At 38.2% G+C, this 23,126-nt stretch overlaps 1 protein-coding gene across 1 annotated transcript in view; it reads left to right on the forward strand.

Moving 5' to 3' along the window:
• LOC123733417 (uncharacterized) overlaps window positions 1-23,126 on the forward strand; it is a 522,315-nt gene that overhangs the window by 234,087 nt on the left and 265,102 nt on the right. Inside the window, exons 2-3 of the transcript XR_014391393.1 lie at window positions 13,103-13,207; window positions 17,488-17,676. The gene's annotated coding sequence lies outside the window, so the exon portion shown is untranslated. The remainder of the gene's footprint in view (window positions 1-13,102; window positions 13,208-17,487; window positions 17,677-23,126) is intronic.

Consider the following 23,126-nt stretch of genomic DNA (forward strand, 5'->3'; position numbering starts at 1 on the left):
ACTGGTCTGTATAGCTATCTCATCATCCCCAACATGTAGGATAAATTACCACTGGTCTGTATAGCTATCTCATCATCCCCAACATGTAGGATAAATTACCACTGGTCTGTATAGCTATCTCATCATCCCCAACATGTAGGATAAATTACCACTGGTCTGTATAGCTATCTCATCATCCCCAACATGTAGGATAAATTACCACTGGTCTGTATAGCTAGCTAATCACCCCCAACATGTAGGATACATTACCACTGGTCTGTATAGCTAGCCCTGTGATTTGTACATAGTTACAGGCGATATTTGGGTTCTATTCAAATTTAGAAAACCAGTTTTTGGAGCATCATATATTGGTAATTTATACTCTTTATACTCCCTTTCTCTATGTTTTAGCCGGGGTCCTACTTCTGATGTTAAGGTCGTCACGGGGGTGTCAGTACTGAACAAATCCATGTTTTATTCATTTCTTCTTTAGAGTTTTCTGTGGTTTATCTCTCTTGAGGTTTCTTGTCGCTTGTAGTGTTCACAGGACAAGTCTAACACTTACTTATACTCAGGCAGACCTACCCCGGAAATGTATTTTTCATTCTGCAGATGGTCACAAGCTCACTACACACATTATTCAAACAGTTCAAATTCAGGCCTCCCCCATTCACTACAACAATAACCAACTGTTCCCAAGATCACCACACATCAATTATCAGGCCATTACTATTTATTGCAAACATTTGCTTTACTGCTGCACTATCGTGTTACAAAAGCACACCCTAAATAGCATGAGGACATCTGGACAGGATGTCCTTGAAAGGGCATAAACATAAGACACATAAATAGATCATCAATCACTTTCTGACACATACCGTCTACTATATTCTCTCTAGCTTTTAAATAATTTATTTTCAATCTTTCTTACCATTATCTGGGTACTTGCATTTCAATGCGAGTTACGCCATCATTTTTCTGTGGGATTGTACCATGTTTATTCTGGTGATAACTGGATCGCTGGCTGTCTCATGGAGTGTGTGAGGGTGTCATGGTCGGGATGGCCTGAACTCAGAGCCTGATAGAATACCAAGGAAAACACCAGTAACTTACAGCAAATTTGACCCTCCATTTTCCCTGAAACAGAAGGTAATTAACCAGGACACTTTGTCCCCAGATATAACAGAAGATAATTGAACCAGGACACTTTGTCCCCAGATATAACAGAAGATAATTGAACCAGGACACTTTGTCCCCAGATATAACAGAAGATAATTGAACCAGGACACTTTGTCCCCAGATATAACAGAAGATAATTGAACCAGGACACTTTGTCCCCAGATAAAACAGAAGATAATTGAACCAGGACACTTTGTCCCCAGATATAACAGAAGATAATTGAACCAGGACAATTTGTCCCCAGATAAAACAGATACTAAGGCTGGTTTCAGTCTGAACTGGTCTTTGACCAAATGTGTAGCAGCAGTTTGTAACTGTATAGTAGAATAGCTGTGTACATAATCCTAATACTATGGACTACATTTAAACACTTAAACATTATCTTATTTTAGGGTGTGGTCAGATAGACTAGTGGTTAGAGTGTTTGTTAAGCCGTCAAGGTAAAAATCTGTCTGTGCCCTTAATTTAAGCAAGGCACTTACACCTAATTTGCTCCAGGGGCGCCGTACTACTATGGCTGACCCTGTAAAACAACACATTTCACTGCATCTATCATACTACTATGGCTGACCCTGTAAAACAACACATTTCACTGCATCTATCATACTACTATGGCTGACCCTGTAAAACAACACATTTCACTGCATCTATCATACTACTATGGCTGACCCTGTAAAACAACACATTTCACTGCATCTATCATACTACTATGACTGACCCTGTAAAACAACACACCTATCATACTACTATGGCTGACCCTGTAAAACAACACATTTCACTGCATCTATCATACTACTATGGCTGACCCTGTAAAACAACACATTTCACTGCATCTATCATACTACTATGGCTGACCCTGTAAAACAACACATTTCACTGCATCTATCGTACTACTATGGCTGACCCTGTAAAACAACACATTTCACTGCATCTATCATACTACTATGGCTGACCCTGTAAAACAACACATTTCACTGCATCTATCATACTACTATGGCTGACCCTGTAAAACAACACATTTCACTGCATCTATCGTACTACTATGGCTGACCCTGTAAAACAACACACCTATCATACTACTATGGCTGACCCTGTAAAACAACACATTTCACTGCATCTATCATACTACTATGGCTGACCCTGTAAAACAACACATTTCACTGCATCTATCATACTACTATGGCTGACCCTGTAAAACAACACATTTCACTGCATCTATCGTACTACTATGGCTGACCCTGTAAAACAACACATTTCTCTGCATCTATCATACTACTATGGCTGACCTGTAAAACAACACATTTCACTGCATCTATCCGCTGTCTGTGACAATAAAACATTTTAAAAGCAAGCTAACATAGAAAATGACAGCATAGATTTTTTTTTAAATAATGACAACAGTTAATTTAACAATGCTGGTTATAAATCTTGTTGACATACATCCAAGGACAGTTTGACTTGCATTACACTCTCACTGCAGAAAAATATTCTCATGAAATCACATTTCATTTCTAGTTAGAGAAAAGGATTCCTGTAAACACGGCCTGCTACAAGCAGGAAACAAGTTATGGACGAACCAGAAATGTCACATGTCTGTTTGACAGTAACCCTGGATGATGAATGTGTGAACTATCTTGTCATCTCTTTGGGTAACCACAATGGAACATTCTAGTCTTCCCTGTGGCTCAGTTCTTAGAGCATGGCGTTTGCAACGCCAGGGTTGTGGGTTCGATTCCCACGGGGGGCCAGTGCTAAAAATAATAATAAATGTATGAAATGAAAATGTATGCATTCATTACTGTAAGTTGCTCTGGATAAGAGTGTCTACTAAAATGTAAATGTAAGGACATGAACTGGCAGAACAGGTTTCAGAAAAGTATGGAGTCATTGTTTTCAGGAAGGTGTACCCATGGCCAGTGGTGTAAAAGTACTATAAAGTACTACATAAGTTGTTTTTTGGGGGGTATCTGTACTTTACTTTTGAATTTGTATTTTTGATAATTTTACATCACTACATTCCCAAAGAAAATAATGTACTTTTTAATCTATACATTTTACCTGACACCCAAAAGTACTCGTTACATTTTGAAAGCTTAGACAGGACAGGAAAATGGTCTAATTCACTTATCAAGACAACACATGGTCATCTCTACTGCCTCTGATCTGGCGAAGTCAGGAAACACAAATGCATCTTTTGTAAATTACGTCTTCGTTTTGGTATGTGCCCCCTATCCATACATTTTAAAAAACAAGATAATGGTGACACCTGATTTTCTTAATAGAAGGAATTTGAAACGATTTATATTTTTAATTTTACTTTTCATACTTAAGTATATTTAGAACCAAATATTTTTAGACTTTTACTCAGGTATGACAATTGGGTACTTTTTCCACAACTGTCTATGATGATAGGAGAGACAGGAGGCAGACTAAGAGCAAGGGCAGCCACCTGAACTACTGCCCTAGAAATACAAGGAGCAGTCTACACAAACAGCCACCTGAACTACTGCCCTAGAAAAGACAAGGAGCAGTCTACACAAACAGCCACCTGAACTACTGCCCTCGAAAATACAAGGAGCAGTCTACACACACAGCCACCTGAACTACTGCCCTAGAAAAGACAAGGAGCAGTCTACACAAACAGCCACCTGAACTACTGCCCTACAAAGACAAGGAGCAGTCTACACACACAGCCACCTGAACTACTGCCCTAGAAAAGACAAGGAGCAGTCTACACACACAGCCACATGAACTACTGCCCTAGAAAAGACAAGGAGCAGTCTACACAAACAGCCACCTGAACTACTGCCCTACAAAGACAAGGAGCAGTCTACACAAACAGCCACCTGAACTACTGCCCTAGAAAAGACAAGGAGCATCTACACACACAGCCACCTGAACTACTGCCCTAGAAAAGACAAGGAGCAGTCTACACAAACAGCCACCTGAACTACTGCCCTAGAAAAGACAAGGGGCATCTACACACACAGCCACCTGAACTACTGCCCTAGAAAAGACAAGGAGCAGTCTACACAAACAGCCACCTGAACTACTGCCCTAGAAAAGACAAGGGGCATCTACACAAACAGTGAATCTGAGAAAAATGGTTTCAAGTTTGTTTTTTAGTCCATGCATATCAACCATGACCACTGATCTGACCTATGACCCCTAAAACACAAAAGAAAAGTGCAATATCTAGAAATCTGAATGTGTTTATCCAGCTTTCTTGTTGTTTTTCTGTTTGATGGAACTAGTTGAGAGTTCTGTGTTATTTCTTATTTTATGTACCTTTATGTACCTTTATTTAACCAGGTGGCCAGTTGAGAACAAGTTCTCATTTACAACTGCGACCTGGCCAAGATAAAGCAAAGCAGTGTGACACAAACAACACAGAGTTACACATGGGATAAATGTCACGTCCTGACCAGTAAAAGGGGTTATTTGTTATTGTAGTTTGGTCTGGGCGTGGCAGGGGGGGTGTTTGTTTTGTGTGTTTCGGGGTTTTGATGTATGTTCTATATTTTCTATTTCTATGTTTATTCTAGGTTTCTCTTTCTATGTTGTATTTTTTCAATGACCTCCAATTAGAGGCAGCTGGTGGTTGTTGTCTCTAATTGGAGGCCATATTTAGTGTGTTCGTTTTCACTTGTGTTTGTGGGTGGTTGTTTCCGGTTTAGTCTGTGCACCTTACTGGACTGTTATCGTCGTTATTTTGTTTGAGTGTGTTTACCTTCAATAAATATGAAGATGAGCAATATACCCGCTGCATATTGGTCCGATGATTTTTCCTCTTCAGACGATGAAGTTTATGACAATTAACAAACGTACAGTCAATAACACAATAGAAAAGTCTATATACAGTGTGTGCAAATGTAGTAAGATTAGGGAGGTAAGGCAATAAATAGGCCAGAGTGGAGAAATAATTACAATTTAGCAATTAAACACTGGAGTGATAGATGTGCAGAAGATGAATGTGCAAGTAGAGATACTGGGGTGCAAAGGATAACAAAAAAAACAAAATGGGGATGAGGCAGTTGGTTGGGCAATTTACAGATGGGCTATGTACAGGTGCAATGATCGGTAAGCTGCTCTGACAGCTGATGCTTAAAGTTAGTGAGGGAGATGTGAGTCTCCAGCTTCAGTGATTTTTGCAGTTCGTTCCAGTCATTGGCAGCAGGGAACTGGAAGGAAAGGCGGCCAAAGGAGGAATTGGCTTTGGAGGTGACCAGTGAAATATACCTGCTGGAGCGCATGCTACGGGTGGGTGCTGCTATTGTGACCAGTGAGCTGAGATAAGGCGTGGCTTTACCTAGCAAAGGCTTATAGATGACCTGGAGCCAGTGGGTTTGGCGACGAATATGAAGCGAGGGCCAGCCAACGAGAGCATACAGGTCGCAGTGATGGGTAGTATATCGGGCTTTGGTGACAAAACGGATGGCACTGTGATAGACTACATCCAATTTTCTGAGTAGAGTGTTGGAGGATATTTTGTAAATGACATCACCGAAGTCAAGGATCGGTAGGATAGTCAGTTTTACAAGGGTATGTTTGGCAGCATGAGTGAAGGATGCTTTGTTGCAGAGTTGTATGGCATTGAAGGTCGTTTGGAGGTTTGTTAACACAGTGTCCAAAGAAGGGCCAGATGTATACAGAATGGTGTCGTCTGCGTAGAGGTGGATCAGAGACTCACCAGCAGCAAGAGCGACATCATTGATGTATATAGAGAAAAGAGTTGGCCCGAGAATTGAACCCTGTGGCACCCCCATAGAGACTGCCAGAGGTCCGGACAACAGGCCCTCCGATTTGACACACTGAGCTCTATCTGAGAAGTAGTTGGTGAACCAGGCGAGGCAATCATTTGAGAAACCAAGGCTGTTGAGTCTGCTGATAAGAATACGGTGATTGACAGAGTCGAAAGCCTTGGCCAGGTCGATGAAGACGGCTGCACAGTATTTTCTTTTATCAATGGCGGTTATGATATCGTTGAGGACCTTGAGCGTGGCTGAGGTGCACCCATGATCAGCTCTGAAACCAGATTGCATAGCAGAGAAGGTACAGTGGGATTCGAGATGGTCGGTGATCTGTTTATTAACTTGGCTTTCGAAGACTTTAGAAAGGCAGGGTAGGATAGATATAGGTCTTTAATAGTTTGGGTCTAGAGTGTCACCCACTTTGAAGAGGGGGATGACCGCGGCAGCTTTCCAGTCTTTAGCGATCTCAGACGATACGAAAGAGAGGTTGAACAGGCTAGTTATGTAGTTGTGTTTTCATGTTTTGAATGTTGTATTGCAGTAGGCCTAACCCTCACCAATTATTCTGGTGATGGAGAGAGACACCAGACAAGACACAGAGACATAAACAGAAGAATAGGATATGTGTGTGTGGAGAGAGAGAGAGAGAGAGAGAGAGAGAGAGAGAGAGAGAGAGAGAGAGAGACTTTAATCAGTTTGGCTCATTGGACAGGTCAGAGTCTATGTTTGAAGTTGTTGAGTCATTTTTGGCAATACACTGGTGTTGTATTCATGGTTTTAGCAGTTGAAATTCCGTCCCGGACCCCCCTACTGGCTATGAGCTAAGCCACCAATGTCTTCACATCCTAGGGGAGAGAGGAGCTGCTACCCCTGGGGAGAGAGGAGCTGCTACCCCTGGGGAGATAGGAGCTGCTACCCCTGGGGAGAGAGGAGCTGCAACCCCTGGGGAGAGTGGAGCTGCTACCCCTGGGGAGAGAGAGGAGCTGCTACCCCTGGGGTGAGAAGAGCTGCAACCAGCAGAGACTGCGACCATGCTCGGGAAGAGCTTAGTGATTGGTGATTGTTGGGGCATGATTGGCAGGAGCTTCAGTAATGAAGACTGCTGCACTTGCTGATGTTTCACAATATGCCGTGGCCGTCTCAGTCACCAGGTCTCAACACAATAGAACACCACCATCCCTCCAATAGACTTCCAGACAGTTGTAGAATGTTTGCCAAGGCTCATTGTAAGAGCTGTAAAGAGAGAGGGACTCGGAGAGAGAACAGGTAGAACCTGATATGTAAATGAGCAGAGCAAACGAAAGTAACTTTCTACAACCTAATGATCATTCAGACTCTGTTTCTATTGAGGGATAAAAGGTAAGACGACGATTGTTATGTGTATTAATATAGTTGATGATATTGTTGTGTATATTAATATAGTTGATGATATTGTTGTGTGTATTCATATAGTTGATGATATTGTTGTGTGTATTAATATAGTTGATGATATTGTTGTGTGTATTCATATAGTTGATGATATTGTTATGTGTATTAATATAGTTGATGATATTGTTGTGTGTATTAATATAGTTGATATTGTTGTGTGTATTAATATAGTTGATGATATTGTTATGTGTATTAATATAGTTGATATTGTTGTGTGTATTAATATAGTTGATGATATTGTTATGTGTATTAATATAGTTGGTGATATTGTTATGTGTATTAATATAGTTGATGATATTGTTATGTGTATTCATATAGTTGATGATATTGTTGTGTGTATTAATATAGTTGATGATATTGTTGTGTGTATTCATATAGTTGATGATATTGTTGTGTGTATTAATATAGTTGATGATATTGTTATGTGTATTAATATAGTTGATGATATTGTTATGTGTATTCATATAGTTAATTATATTTTTGGTGGACAGTGTTATAATAGTCCTACTCTCCTTAAAATGTTTTGGATATAATTTAGATGCGTGGGGTGAATTCGTTCTGTGCCCATCTGTGTGCCCCAGGGTGATTGCTCCTACATTATCTACAATCTAAAAGCAAAACGTTTGGCAACAGAAACCGTTTAGGTCACATTGTACAGCGTTTAGAGTAAACGGTTTATGTTTTATTTAACATCTTAAAACTGTTGGCTGTGGAGTAAACTAATGAATACGACCCAGGTTGTTGCCTACGACTCGGCATGTTGATACCTGCCTCTTGCTGAAACCTGAACGTAGCCTGAGGGGTATACTATGATACAGGCTTGATATACTGGTTTTCTAAAGCTAGACAGCTTCAGTTAGCTTCACATTCCAGCTCAGGCCTCACCCATCACAATATACAGAACAGAACAGAAAATAATCGCAATGAAGTTTCAAGGTGAGAATCCTGCCAGGGATTATTGTAAAGTGTGTAGATAAATTAAATGTAATGTTAGTATAGTGAATGACAGTAAAACACTCCTAACAGTCTACTACTACTGAGACAGGTTGGTGTAATGTTAGTATAGTGAATGACAGTAAAACACTCCTAACAGTCTACTACAACTGAGACAGGTTGGTGTAATGTTAGTATAGTGAATGACAGTAAAACACCCCTAACAGTCTACTACTACTGAGACAGGTTGGTGTAATGTTAGTATAGTGAATGACAGTAAAACACTCCTAACAGTCTACTACTACTGAGACAGGTTGGTGTAATGTTAGTATAGTGAATGACAGTAAAACACTCCTAACAGTCTACTACTACTGAGACAGGTTGGTGTCAGTTTAATCATATAAATGGAGCTGACTGGACGTGGTCAAGTCAAATTCAATATATCAATATTCATATATTATACTTCTACATTTAACATTTCATATGATAATGTAATGGTATCATAGTTCCACTATAGTGTAGTGATTCTCTACATTTCATATGATAATGTAATTGTATCATAGTTCCACTATAGTGTAGTGATCCTCTACATTTCATATGATAATGTAATTGTATCATAGTTCCACTATAGTGCAGTGATCCTCGCTATATGAGCCACTTCACAATTCCAACCAAGTGACCCAATTGGTACCAATGGCGCGATGCGTAGGTTGTTGGCCTTTTACATGTGCGACCTGGGTTCACTTCCCTGCCCAGCTGTTTGCTACATTGGTGTCAGAAGTGGTATGGTGTCTGTGAGGTCATCAGAATGGACCGGATGTGTGAGGGGTCTGAGTAGTCGAAGCACGGGACTAATTAGCACTGATACTGGGTTAACCCTATTGATACTGATACTGGGTTAACCCTATTGATACTGATACTGGGTTAACCCTATTGATACTGATACTGGGTTAACCCTATTAATACTGATACTGGGTTAACCCTATTGATACTGATACTGGGTTAACCCTATTAATACTGATACTGGGTTAACACTATTTATACTGATACTGGGTTAACACTATTGATACTGATACTGGGTTAACCCTATTAATACTGATACTGGGTTAACCCTATTGATACTGATACTGGGTTAACCCTATTGATACTGATACTGGGTTAACCCTATTAATACTGATACTGGGTTAACACTATTAATACTGATACTGGGTTAACCCTATTGATACTGATACTGGGTTAACCCTACTGATACTGGGTTAACACTATTGATACTGATACTGGGTTAACACTATTAATACTGATACTGGGTTAACCCTATTGATACTGATACTGGGTTAACCCTATTGATACTGATACTGGGTTAACCCTATTGATACTGATACTGGGTTAACACTATTGATACTGATACTGGGTTAACACTATTAATACTGATACTGGGTTAACACTATTGATATTGATACTGGGTTAACACTATTGATACTGATACTGGGTTAACCCTATTAATACTGATACTGGGTTAGCCCTATTGATACTGATACTGGGTTAACCCTACTGATACTGGGTTAACACTATTGATACTGATACTGGGTTAACACTATTGATACTGATACTGGGTTAACACTATTGATACTGATACTGGGTTAACACTATTAATACTGATACTGGGCTAACCATATTAATACTGATACTGGGTTAACACTATTGATACGGATACTGGGTTAACCCTATTGATACTGGGTTAACACTATTGATACTGATACTGGGTTAACCCTATTGATACTGATACTGGGTTAACACTATTGATACTGATACTGGGTTAACCCTATTAATACTGATACTGGGTTAACCCTATTGATACTGATCCTGGGTTAACCCTATTGATACTGATTCTGGGTTAACCCTATTGATACTGATACTGGGTTAACCCTATTAATACTGATAGTGGGTTAACACTATTTATACTGATACTGGGTTAACCCTATTGATACTGATACTGGGTTAACCCTATTTATACTGATACTGGGTTAACCCTACTGATACTGATACTGGGTTAACCCTATTAATAGTGATACTGGGTTTACCCTATTGATACTGATACTGGGTTAACCCTAATAATACTGATACTGGGTTAACACTATTGATACTGATACTGGGTTAACCCTATTGATACTGATACCGGGTTAACCCTATTGATACTGATACTGGGTTAACCCTATTGATACTGATACTGGGTTAACCCTATTGATACGGATACTGGGTTAACTCTATTGATACTGATACTGGGTTAACCCTATTGATACTGATACTGGGTTAACTCTATTGATACTGATACTGGGTTAACCCTATTAATACTGATACTGGGTTAACCCTATTGATACTGATACTGGGTTAACCCTATTAATACTGATACTGGGTTAACACTATTGATACTGATACTGGGTTAACCCTATTAATACTGATACTGGGTTAACACTATTGATACTGATACTGGGTTAACCCTATTGATACTGATACTGGGTTAACCCTATTGATACTGATACTGGGTTAACCATATTAATACGGATACTGGGTTAACACTATTGATACTGATACTGGGTTAACCCTATTGATACTGATACTGGGTTAACCCTATTAATACTGATACTGGGTTAACACTATTGATACTGATACTGGGTTAACCCTACTGATACTGATACTGGGTTAACCCTATTAATACTGATACTGGGTTAACCCTATTGATACTGATACTGGGTTAACCCTATTAATACTGATACTGGGTTAACACTATTAATACTGATACTGGGTTAACCCTATTGATACTGGGTTAACACTATTGATACTGATACTGGGTTAACACTATTGATACTGATACTGGGTTAACCCTATTGATACTGGGTTAACACTATTGATACTGATACTGGGTTAACACTATTGATACTGATACTGGGTTAACACTATTGATACTGATACTGGGTTAACACTATTAATACTGATACTGGGTTAACCCTATTAATACTGATACTGGGTTAACACTATTGATACTGATACTGGGTTAACCCTATTGATACTAGGTTAACACTATTGATACTGATACTGGGTTAACCCTATTGATACTGATACTGGGTTAACACTATTGATACTGATACTGGGTTAACCCTATTAATAGTGATACTGGGTTTACCCTATTGATACTGATACTGGGTTAACCCTAATAATACTTATACTGGGTTAACACTATTGATACTGATACTGGGTTAACCCTATTGATACTGATACTGGGTTAACCCTATTGATACTGATACTGGGTTAACACTATTAATACTGATACTGGGTTAACCCTATTGATACTGATACTGGGTTAACACTATTAATACTGATACTGGGTTAACCCTATTGATACTGATACTGGGTTAACCCTATTGATACTGATACTGGGTTAACACTATTAATACTGATACTGGGTTAACCCTATTAATACTGATACTGGGTTAACACTATTTATACTGATACTGGGTTAACCCTATTGATACTGATACTAGGTTAACCCTATTGATACTGATACTGGGCCCTATTGATACTGATACTGGGTTAACCCTATTGATACTGATACTGGGTTAACCCTGTTCATACTGATACTGGGTTAACCCTATTGATACTGATACTGGGTTAACCCTATTGATACTGATACTGGGTTAACCCTGTTCATACTGATACTGGGTTAACCCTATTGATACTGATACTGGGTTAACCCTATTGATACTGATACTGGGTTAACCCTATTGATACTGATACTGGGTTAACACTACTACTTGTGGCGGCTCCAATCTGTTCAATCTATCTGTTAAATGAAGAGACACCACAATATGAGTGAAAGGATTTCAGGATAATATCAGTGAGTGTTGATTTAGAGTTGTCTTCTGGGTTCATCCTTGTAGCTGCCTTTATCAACAGGGTGAAATGTAACAAATGACATCAGAGTTGGGAGGTAACCAGGTCCCTGTTTAAATCACCATGACAACCATGTCATTATTTCTCCAGAGCAGCAAGGGAATCTAGAGACTCAACCTTTGTAGAATCGCAATCACCTTTATTCACCAAGTACATTTGCACGTACATATGTAGGATCTTAATTTGATCCAGTTTACTACAGCAGGAAAATATTCCTGCAGCAACAGAAAATGTGAATTATTATGTGAATTATAATTAATGGACATTTTTGTAGGGGTTACTACATTTTCCGTAAGGAAAACTCAAGTCTGAAATTTCTAAGTGTAAATTACAAACTTCAGAAGCCTTTTTAAACCTCAAATACACTACAAGTTTTACATTTCCTGCATTGCTGGAAAGTTCTTCTGCAGTGGGGGGTGATCAAATTAAGATCCTACATCTGTACACATAATTGTACATGGGGATATGTATGCGAGTCTATAACATCCAATCACAGAGGTTTACATCAGCTGACAGTTGCAATGTTATCGCTAATAACTCAAACTGCCCTTTTCAGATAAAGACATAAACTCTGTACAGATGTAAGATCTTAATTTGATCACCCTGATGCAGAAAAACTAAACTTGTAGTGTATTTGAGTGTAATTAAACTTTAGAAAAGGTTTCTGAAGATGATAAATTCCACATACTCATTTTATAACTGTTCATTAATTATAATCCATACAATAATTCAAATGTCCTGTTTCTGCAGGATTATTTTCCTGGTGTAGCAAACTGGCTCAAATTAAGATCCAACATCTGCAGCAATATACCTCTCTCTAATGTATGTGGCTCTATTGAGATTCACTTTTGACCATTTGACATCTTGTATTTACTGTTGTTTAGGCTGGTTGAATGAGTTGCCTGTGAAAGCTACTTCATCTGCAAGAAAACAGGCGGCTGCACCAGTGACTGTCAGAAGTTTTGTGATTTCCTCATATGAACGTGAAAGTAAGTGTGTTGTCTACGCAGTTACAAAAATGGCTGTTGAAACTGTGGCACATATTTCTCGGTAACATTGAATAAATGTGTTGGTATGTAGGAAAGACGGGCAGACTCTCGTACTGTTGGTCTAGACTACCTACAAACTATTATAAGGCTATGATCACTTATCATGCCGACAAACCTGATGGTCTCTGTGAACTGATCTGAACAGGTTTAGGCTGGTCATCTATGATATGTAGGTTATATACAGTACATTCTCTGTCCTGCTACTGGTAGGACTATAACATTATGTTGATCTGAACAGGTTTAGACTGGTCATCTATGATATGTAGGTTATATACAGTATATTCTCTGTCCTGCTACTGGTAGGACTATAACATTATGTTGATCTGAACAGGTTTAGACTGGTCATCTATGATATGTAGGTTATATACAGTACATTCTCTGTCCTGCTACTGGTAGGACTATAACATTATGTTGATCTGAACAGGTTTAGACTGGTCATCTATGATATGTAGGTTATATACAGTACACTCTCTGTCCTGCTACTGGTAGGACTATAACATTATGTTGATCTGAACAGGTTTAGACTGGTCATCTATGATATGTAGGTTATATACAGTACATTCTCTGTCCTGCTACTGGTAGGACTATAACATTATGTTGATCTGAACAGGTTTAGACTGGTCATCTATGATATGTAGGCTATAGCCGAGGTATAGACCTTGATCTGCATATCACTAACAAACTGCTATTATACATTATAACCTAGTCTACTTTAAATAATATAAAATCTCTCACTTGATGCAAAAAACCTTTCTGAATGGTTCAACAATTTCCTCCTTGGATCAATCATGCCCGTTTTAGCCCTTCTGTCTATATTCTCAGATATGTTTAGAAAAGAACAGATTGAAAGACAATAAATAGCCTACTGTTAGTGAATACAAATACGTGTGAGACATGGCCTTGTGTTGCTGTACTGTCTATAACTACCTTAACAAACAGTGACTTATTATTATTATTGTTGCTGTACTGTCTATAACTACCTTAACAAACAGTGACTTATTATTATTATTATTATTATTATTATTATTATTGTTATTGTTGTTGTTCTGTCTATAACTACCTTAACAAACAGTTACTTATTATTATTATTATAATTTATATTATTATTATTATTGTTGTTGTTCTGTCTATAACTACCTTAACAAACAGTGACTTATTATTATTATTATTATTATTATTATTATTATTATTGTTGTTGTTGCTGTTCTGTCTATAACTACCTTAAAAACAGTGAATTATTATTATTATTATTATTGTTGTTGCTGTACTGTCTATAACTACCTTAACAAACAGTGACTTATTATTATTATTATTATTATTGTTGTTGCTGTACTGTCTATAACTACCTTAACAAACAGTAACTTATTATTATTATTATTATTATTATTATTATTATTGTTATTATTATTATTATTATTATTGTTATTGTTGTTGTTCTGTCTATAACTACCTTAACAAACAGTGACTTATTATTATTATTATTATTAATATTATTATTTTTGTTATTATTATTATTATTATTATTGTTATTGTTGTTGTTCTGTCTATAACTACCTTAACAAACAGTGACTTATTATTATTATTATTATTAATGTTATTGTTGCTGTACTGTCTATAACTACCTTAAAAACAGTGACTTATTATTATTATTATTATTATTATTGTTATTGTTGTTGTTCTGTCTATAACTACCTTAACAAACAGTGACTTATTATTATTATTATTATTAATGTTATTGTTGCTGTACTGTCTATAACTACCTTAAAAACAGTGACTTATTATTATTATTATTATTATTATTATTATTATTATTATTATTGTTGCTGTTCTGTCTATAACTACCTTAACAAACAGTGACTTATTATTAATTAATTATTATTATTATTATTATTATTGTTGTTATTGTTGTTGTTCTGTCTATAACTACCTTAACAAACAGTGACTTATTATTATTATTATTATTATTATTATTGTTATTGTTGTTGTTCTGTCTATAACTACCTTAACAAACAGTGACTTATTATTATTATTGACAGTTACCATGGAGATGAAATGTCACAACAACATGTTCATGTGATGCTTTAAATCACCTGACTGTTTCTATGTCTGTTAGTAAATGTTTTATTTCTCAAAGAGATAATGAATACATGAGAACAATTGACAGTCAAGAACTAGTTGTCACTGTGTTAACCACAACCAACATGCTGGATCTCTGTTTAGTTGTCACTGTGTTGACCACAACCAACATGCTGGATCTCTGTTTAGTTGTCACTGTGTTGACCACAACCAACATGCTGGATCTCTGTTTAGTTGTCACTGTGTTAACCACAACCAACATGTTGGATCTCTGTTTAGTTGTTACTGTGTTAACCACAACCAACATGTTGGATCTCTGTTTAGATGTCACTGTGTTAACCACAACCAACATGCTGGATCTCTGTTTAGTTGTCACTGTGTTAACCACAACCAACATGCTGGATATCTGTTTAGTTGTCACTGTGCCTCTTACATCTAGACGTTCCGCTAGCGGAACACCTGCTCTAATATCCAATGATAGGCGTGGCGCGAATTACAAATTCCTCAAAAATACAAAAACTTCATTTTTTCAAACATGACTATTTCACAGCATTTTAAAGACAAGACTCTCCTTTATCTAACCACACTGTCCGATTTCAAAAAGGCTTTACAGCGAAAGCAAAACATTAGATTATGTCAGCAGAGTTCCAGCCAGAAATAATCAGACACCCATTTTTCAAGCTAGCATATAATGTCACAAAAACCCAGAAGACAGCTAAATGCAGCACTAACCTTTGATGATCTTCATCAGATGACACACCTAGGACATTATGTTATACAATACATGCATGTTTTGTTCAATCAAGTTCATATTTATATCAAAAAACAGCTTTTCACATTAGCATGTGACGTTCAGAACTAGCATACCCCCCGCAAACTTCCGGGGAATTTACTAACAATTTACTAAATTACTCACGATAAACGTTCACAAAAAGCATAGCAATTATTTTAAGAATTATAGATACAGAACTCCTCTATGCACTCGATATGTCCGATTTTAAAATAGCTTTTTGGTGAAAGCACATTTTGCAATATTCTAAGTACATAGCCCAGCCATCACGGGCTAGCTATTTAGACACCCGGCAAGTTTAGCCTTCACCAAAATCAGATTTACTATATCAAAAATGTTATTACCTTTTGTTGTCTTCGTCAGAATGCACTCCCAGGACTGCTACTTCAATAACAAATGTTGGTTTGGTCCAAAATAATCCATCGTTATATCCGAATAGCGGCATTTTGTTCGTGCGTTCCAGAAACTATCCAAAATGGTAAATCAGGGTCGAGCGCATGGCGCAATTCGTGACAAAAAAATTCTAAATATTCCATTACCGTACTTCGAAGCATGTCAACCGCTGTTTAAAATCAATTTTTATGCAATTTATCTCGTAAAAAAGCGATAATATTCCGACCGGGAATCTCCTTTTCGGCAAACAGAGGAAAAATCACAAAGACGGGGGCGGCCAGGGCCCGCGCCTAAGCCCAAAGTCCCTTGATCGGCCACTTGAGAAAGGCGATAATCTGTTTCAGCCTGGGGCTGGGATGACGACATTCAGGTTTTTCCCGGGCTCTGAGCGCCCATGGAAGACGTAGGAAGTGTCATGTTAGAGCAGAGATCCTTTGTAAAAGATAGAGATGGCAAAGAAGTTCAAGAAATGGTCAGACAGGCCACTTCCTGTAAAGGAATCTCTCAGGTTTTGACCTGCCATTTGAGTTCTGTTATACTCACAGACACCATTCAAACAGTTTTAGAAACTTTGGAGTGTTTTCTATCCAAAACCAATAATTATATGCATATTCTTGTTACTGGGCAGGAGTAGTAACCAGATTAAATCGGGTACGTTTTTTATCCAGCTGTGAAAATACTGCCCCCTAGCCATAACAGGTTAACCACAACCAACATGCTGGATCTCTGTTTAGTTTTTAATGTGTTAACCACAACCAACATGCTGGATTTCTGTTTAGTTGTCACTGTGTTAACCACAACCAACATGCTGGATCTCTGTTTACTTGTCACTGTGTTGACCACAACCAACATGCTGGATCTCTGTTTAGTTGTCACTGTGTTAACCACAACCAACATGTTGGATCTCTGTTTAGTTGTCACTGTGTTAACCACAACCAACATGCTGGATCTCTGTTTACAGGGGTCAGTGCTCTAAAATGAGTCTCTCTGGGGAGAGAGAGGAGGGGGGCCCTGCCTCTAAAATGAGTCTCTCTGGGGAGAGAGAGGAGGGGGACCCTGCCTCTAAAATGAGTCTCTCTGGGGAGAGAGAGGAGGGGGCCCCTGCCTCCAAAATGCATCTCTCTGGGGGACATGACACCAAAGCTAAGAGGTAAGATGACAATTTTATGAAGAATTGATTTAGTTTATTTCCTAAATAAATAGCTATCTTAAGGTGAATGCACTTACTGTAAATCTCTCTGGATAAGAGCATCTGCTAAATCAGGGGTTCTCAATCCGGGGTCTGCGGAGGTACTGCAGGGGTTCTGCAGGAAGTGTGGGGAGTGGTGGTGTATCCAGGGAGAAAACTAAACTAATATTCTGAAATGTCATTTGTGGTCTTATGTTCCCATCTATTGGAATTATTTAGCAACTGCAGTAGTGCTGAAAAAATTTGTTATTCCTTACTAAAGTAGTAATTACTGAGAATTACTAGTTAATTGTATCACTTACAATCATAAAATAACAACTTATACCATAACAAACAATTAAACTGACATAAACCTAAATCACTATATATGTAGTTATTTAGTTAATTACCAAATTGAGCCGGTCAGTCACATTTGAGAGTGAGGGAGATATATAGCATTTTGCATAAAAAAACATGATTTTTGTCTCTCTGAAATGAAACCATCAAGTGATAGATTTTAAACAAATCCTTGTCTGTGAGAGATGTAATAATTAATACATAATTTCTTTAAACAATAAAAGCTCATTTCTGTAAAGTGATATGTTGCATGTTGGAACTCTTCTTATGTTTCCCATCTGAGATCAGAGTAGATGAGAGATGTAATGTTTGTCTCTGTTGTGTTGAAGACCAATCAAGCAGGAGAGACCAGCCTCCCCTGTTCCCAGCTGTGTGTCCATGAAGAGTGACAAGTCTATGGGTCTACCTATGAACTTTAGAGAGGGATACTTTTCTACAGAACAGAGGTAAGAAGAACTCATGGGTCATGGTCAGTGAGTTAAACAACACTGTCTCTAGTCATTTCTCCTCTCCCATTTTACCATTTCTTTTGGTTGTTTTCATAATCCATAGGCTAATCCTTTAGTCCATTTTCATAGTCCTTAAACAATATTAAACAAACACAACATTCCCTCCCTGTTTGTGTGTGTGTGTGTGTGTGTGTGTGTGTGTGTGTGTGTGTGTGTGTGTGTGTGTGTGTGTGTGTGTGTGTGTGTGTGTGTGTGTGTGTGTGTGTGTGTGCTCTCCCTGGATGAAGAGATATAATCTCTATCCTGATTGCCTAGTCACTTTTATCCTTACCTACCTGTACATATTACATCAATTACCTAAACTACCTGGTACCCCTGCACATTGACTCAGTACTGGTACTCCTTATAGTCTCATTATTACCTCAACTTCCTGGTACCCCTGCACATTGACTCAGTACTGGTACTCCTTATAGTCTCATTATTATCTCAACTACCTGGTACCCCTGCACATTGACTCAGTACTGTTACTCCTTATAGTCTCATTATTACCTCAACTACCTGGTACCCCTGCACATTGACTCAGTACTGGTACTCCTTATAGTCTCATTATTATCTCAACTACCTGGTACCCCTGCACATTGACTCAGTACTGTTACTCCTTATAGTCTCATTATTACCTCAACTACCTGGTACCCCTGCACATTGACTCAGTACTGGTACTCCTTATAGTCTCATTATTACCTCAACTACCTGGTACCCCTGCACATTGACTCAGTACTGGTACTCCTTATAGTCTCATTATTACCTCAACTACCTGGTACCCCTGCACATTGACTCAGTACTGGTACTCCTTATAGTCTCATTATTACCTCAACTACCTGGTACCCCTGCACATTGACTCAGTACTGGTAATCCTTATAGCCTCATTATTACCTCAACTACCTGGTACCCCTGCACATTGACTCAGTACTGGTACTCCTCATAGTCTCATTATTACCTCAACTACCTGGTACCCCTGCACATTGACTCAGTACTGGTACTCCTTATAGTCTCATTATTACCTCAACTACCTGGTACCCCTGCACATTGACTCAGTACTGGTACTCCTTATAGTCTCATTATTACCTCAACTACCTGGTACCCCTGCACATTGACTCAGTACTGGTACTCCTTATAGCCTCATTATTACCTCAACTACCTGGTACCCCTGCACATTGACTCAGTACTGGTACTCCTTATAGTCTCATTATTACCTCAACTACCTGGTACCCTGCACATTGACTCAGTACTGGTACTCCTTATAGTCTCATTATTACCTCAACTACCTGGTACACCTGCACATTGACTCAGTACTGGTACTCCTTATAGTCTCATTATTACCTCAACTACCTGGTACCCCTGCACATTGACTCAGTACTGGTACTCCTTATAGTCTCATTATTACCTCAACTACCTGGTACCCCTGCACATTGACTCAGTACTGGTACTCCATATAGCCTGATCTCTGAGAGTGAGACAGATATATATTATTACTGTGTTAAACCTAGCAGTACTACTGATTTCTCTGAGAGTGATGCAGATATATATTATTACTGTATTAAACCTAGCAGTACTACTGATTTCTCTGAGAGGCAAATATATATTATTGCTGTATTAAACCTAGCAGTACTACTGATTTCTCTGAGAGGCAGATATATATTATTACTGTATTAAACCTAGCAGTACTACTGATTTCTCTGAGAGGCAGATATATTTTATTACTGTGTTAAACCTATCAGTACTACTGATTTCTCTGAGGCAGATATATATTATTACTGTATTAAACCTAGCAGTACTACTGATTTCACTGAGAGGCAGATATATATTATTACTGTGTTAAACCTAGCAGTACTACTGATTTCTCTGAGAGGCAGATATATATTATTACTGTGTTAAACCTAGCAGTACTACTGATTTCACTGAGAGGCAGTTATATATTATTACTGTGTTAAACCTAGCAGTACTACTGATTTCTCTGAGAGGCAGATATATATTATTACTGTGTTAAACCTAGCAGTACTACTGATTTCTCTGAGAGTGAGACAGATATATATTATTACTGTGTTAAACCTAGCAGTACTACTGATTTCTCTGAGAGTGAGGCAGATATATATTATTACTGTGTTAAACCTAGCAGTACTACTGATTTCTCTGAGAGTGAGGCAGATATATAGCATTTAGCAAAAAAACATTATTTCTCTCTCTGAAATGAAACCATCAAGTGATAGATTTTAAACAAATACATGTCTGTCACTGAACAACGCCATGCCATGATTAGATAGTGAAATAACACACCAATCTCTTCCATAATTTCTTTAAACCATAAAGGCAAATTTCCGAACATTTCTGTAAAGTGATATGTTGCATGTTGGAGCTCTTCTTATGTTCCCCATCTGAGATCAGAGTAGATGAGAGATGTAATGTTTGTCTCTGTTGTGTTGAAGACCAATCAAGCCGGAGAGAACAGCCTCCCTTGTACCCAGCTGTGTGTCCATGAAGAGTGATCGGTCTATGAAGCTACCTATACACTTTAGAGAGGGAGACTTTTCTACTGAACAAAGGTAAGAAGAACTCATGGGTCATGGTCAGTGAGTTAAACAACACCGTCTCTAGTCATTTCTCCTCTCCAATTTTCACATTTCTTTTTGTTGTTTTCATAATCCATAGGCTAATCCTTTTGTCCATTTTCATAGTCCTAAAACAATATTAAACAAACACAATATTCCCTCCCTGTGTGTGTGTGTGTGTGTGTGTGTGTGTGTGTGTGTGTGTGTGTGTGTGTGTGTGTGTGTGTGTGTGTGTGTGTGTGTGTGTGTGTGTGTGTGTGTGTGTGTTTTTGCTCTCCCTGGATGAAGAGATATAATCTCTATCCTGATTGACTAGTCACTTTTATCCTTACCTACCTGTACATATTACCTCAATTACCTCAACTACCTGGTACCCCTGCACATTGACTCAGTACTGGTACTCCTTATAGTCTCATTATTACCTCAACTACCTGGTACCCCTGCACATTGACTCAGTACTGGTACTCCTTATAGTCTCATTATTACCTCAACTACCTGGTACCCCTGCACATTGACTCAGTACTGGTACTCCTTATAGTCTCATTATTACCTCAACTACCTGGTACCCCTGCACATTGACTCAGTACTGGTACTCCTTATAGTCTCATTATTACCTCAACTACCTGTTACCCCTGCACATTGACTCAGTACTGGTACTCCTTATAGTCTCATTATTACCTCAACTACCTGGTACCCCTGCACATTGACTCAGTACTGGTACTCCTTATAGTCTCATTATTACCTCAATTACCTGGTACCCCTGCACATTGACTCAGTACTGGTACTCCTTATAGTCTCATTATTACCTCAACTACCTGGTACCCTGCACATTGACTCAGTACTGGTACTCCATATAGCCTGATCTCTGAGAGTGAGACAGATATATATTATTACTGTGTTAAACCTAGCAGTACTACTGATTTCTCTGAGAGGCAGATATATATTATTACTGTATAAAACCTAGCAGTACTACTGATTTCTCTGAGAGTGAGGCAGATATATATTATTACTGTATAAAACCTAGCAGTACTACTGATTTCTCTGAGAGGCAGATATATATTATTACTGTATTAAACCTAGCAGTACTACTGATTTCTCTGAGAGGCAGATATATATTATTACTGTATTAAACCTAGCAGTACTACTGATTTCTCTGAGAGGCAGATATATATTATTACTGTATTAAACCTAGCAGTACTACTGATTTCTCCGAGAGGCAGATATATATTATTACTGTATAAAACCTAGCAGTACTACTGATTTCTCTGAGAGTGAGGCAGATATATATTATTACTGTGTAAAACCTAGCAGTACTACTGATTTCTCTGAGAGTGAGGCAGATATATATTATTACTGTATTAAACCTAGCAGTACTACTGATTTCTCTGAGAGTGAGGCAGATATATATTATTACTGTGTTAAACCTAGCAGTACTACTGATTTCTCTGAGAGTGAGGCAGATACATAGCATTTTGCAAAAAAAACATTTGTCTCTCTGAAATGAAACCATCAAGTGATAGATTTTAAACAAATACATGTCTGTCATTGAACAACCCTATACCATGATTAGATAGTGAAAAAACACATCAATCTCTTTCATAATTTATTTAATCAATATCCATGAAGAGTGATCGGTCTATGGATAAACCTATATACTTTAGAGAGGGAGACTTTTCTACTGAACAAAGGTAAGAAGAACTCATGGGTCATGGTCAGTGAGTTAAACAACACTGTCTCTAGTCATTTCTCCTCTCCCATTTTCACATTTCTTTTTTCAATTTTCATAGTCCTTAAACAATATTAAACAAACACAACATTCCCTCCCTGTTTTTGTGTGTGTGTGTGTGTGTGTGTGTGTGTGTGTGTGTGTGTGTGTGTGTGTGTGTGTGTGTGTGTGTGTGTGTGTGTGTGTGTGTGTGTGTGTGTGTGTGTGTGTGTGTGTGTGTGTGTGTGTGTGTGTGTGTGTGTGTGTACTCCCTGGATGAGGAGATGTAATCTCATGTTTTGTCCACAGAAACCA

The sequence above is a fragment of the Salmo salar genome, unplaced genomic scaffold (assembly GCF_965601325.2).
Source record: "Salmo salar unplaced genomic scaffold, fSalSal1 ptg000417l, whole genome shotgun sequence".
Taxonomy (NCBI): Eukaryota; Metazoa; Chordata; class Actinopteri; order Salmoniformes; family Salmonidae; genus Salmo; species Salmo salar.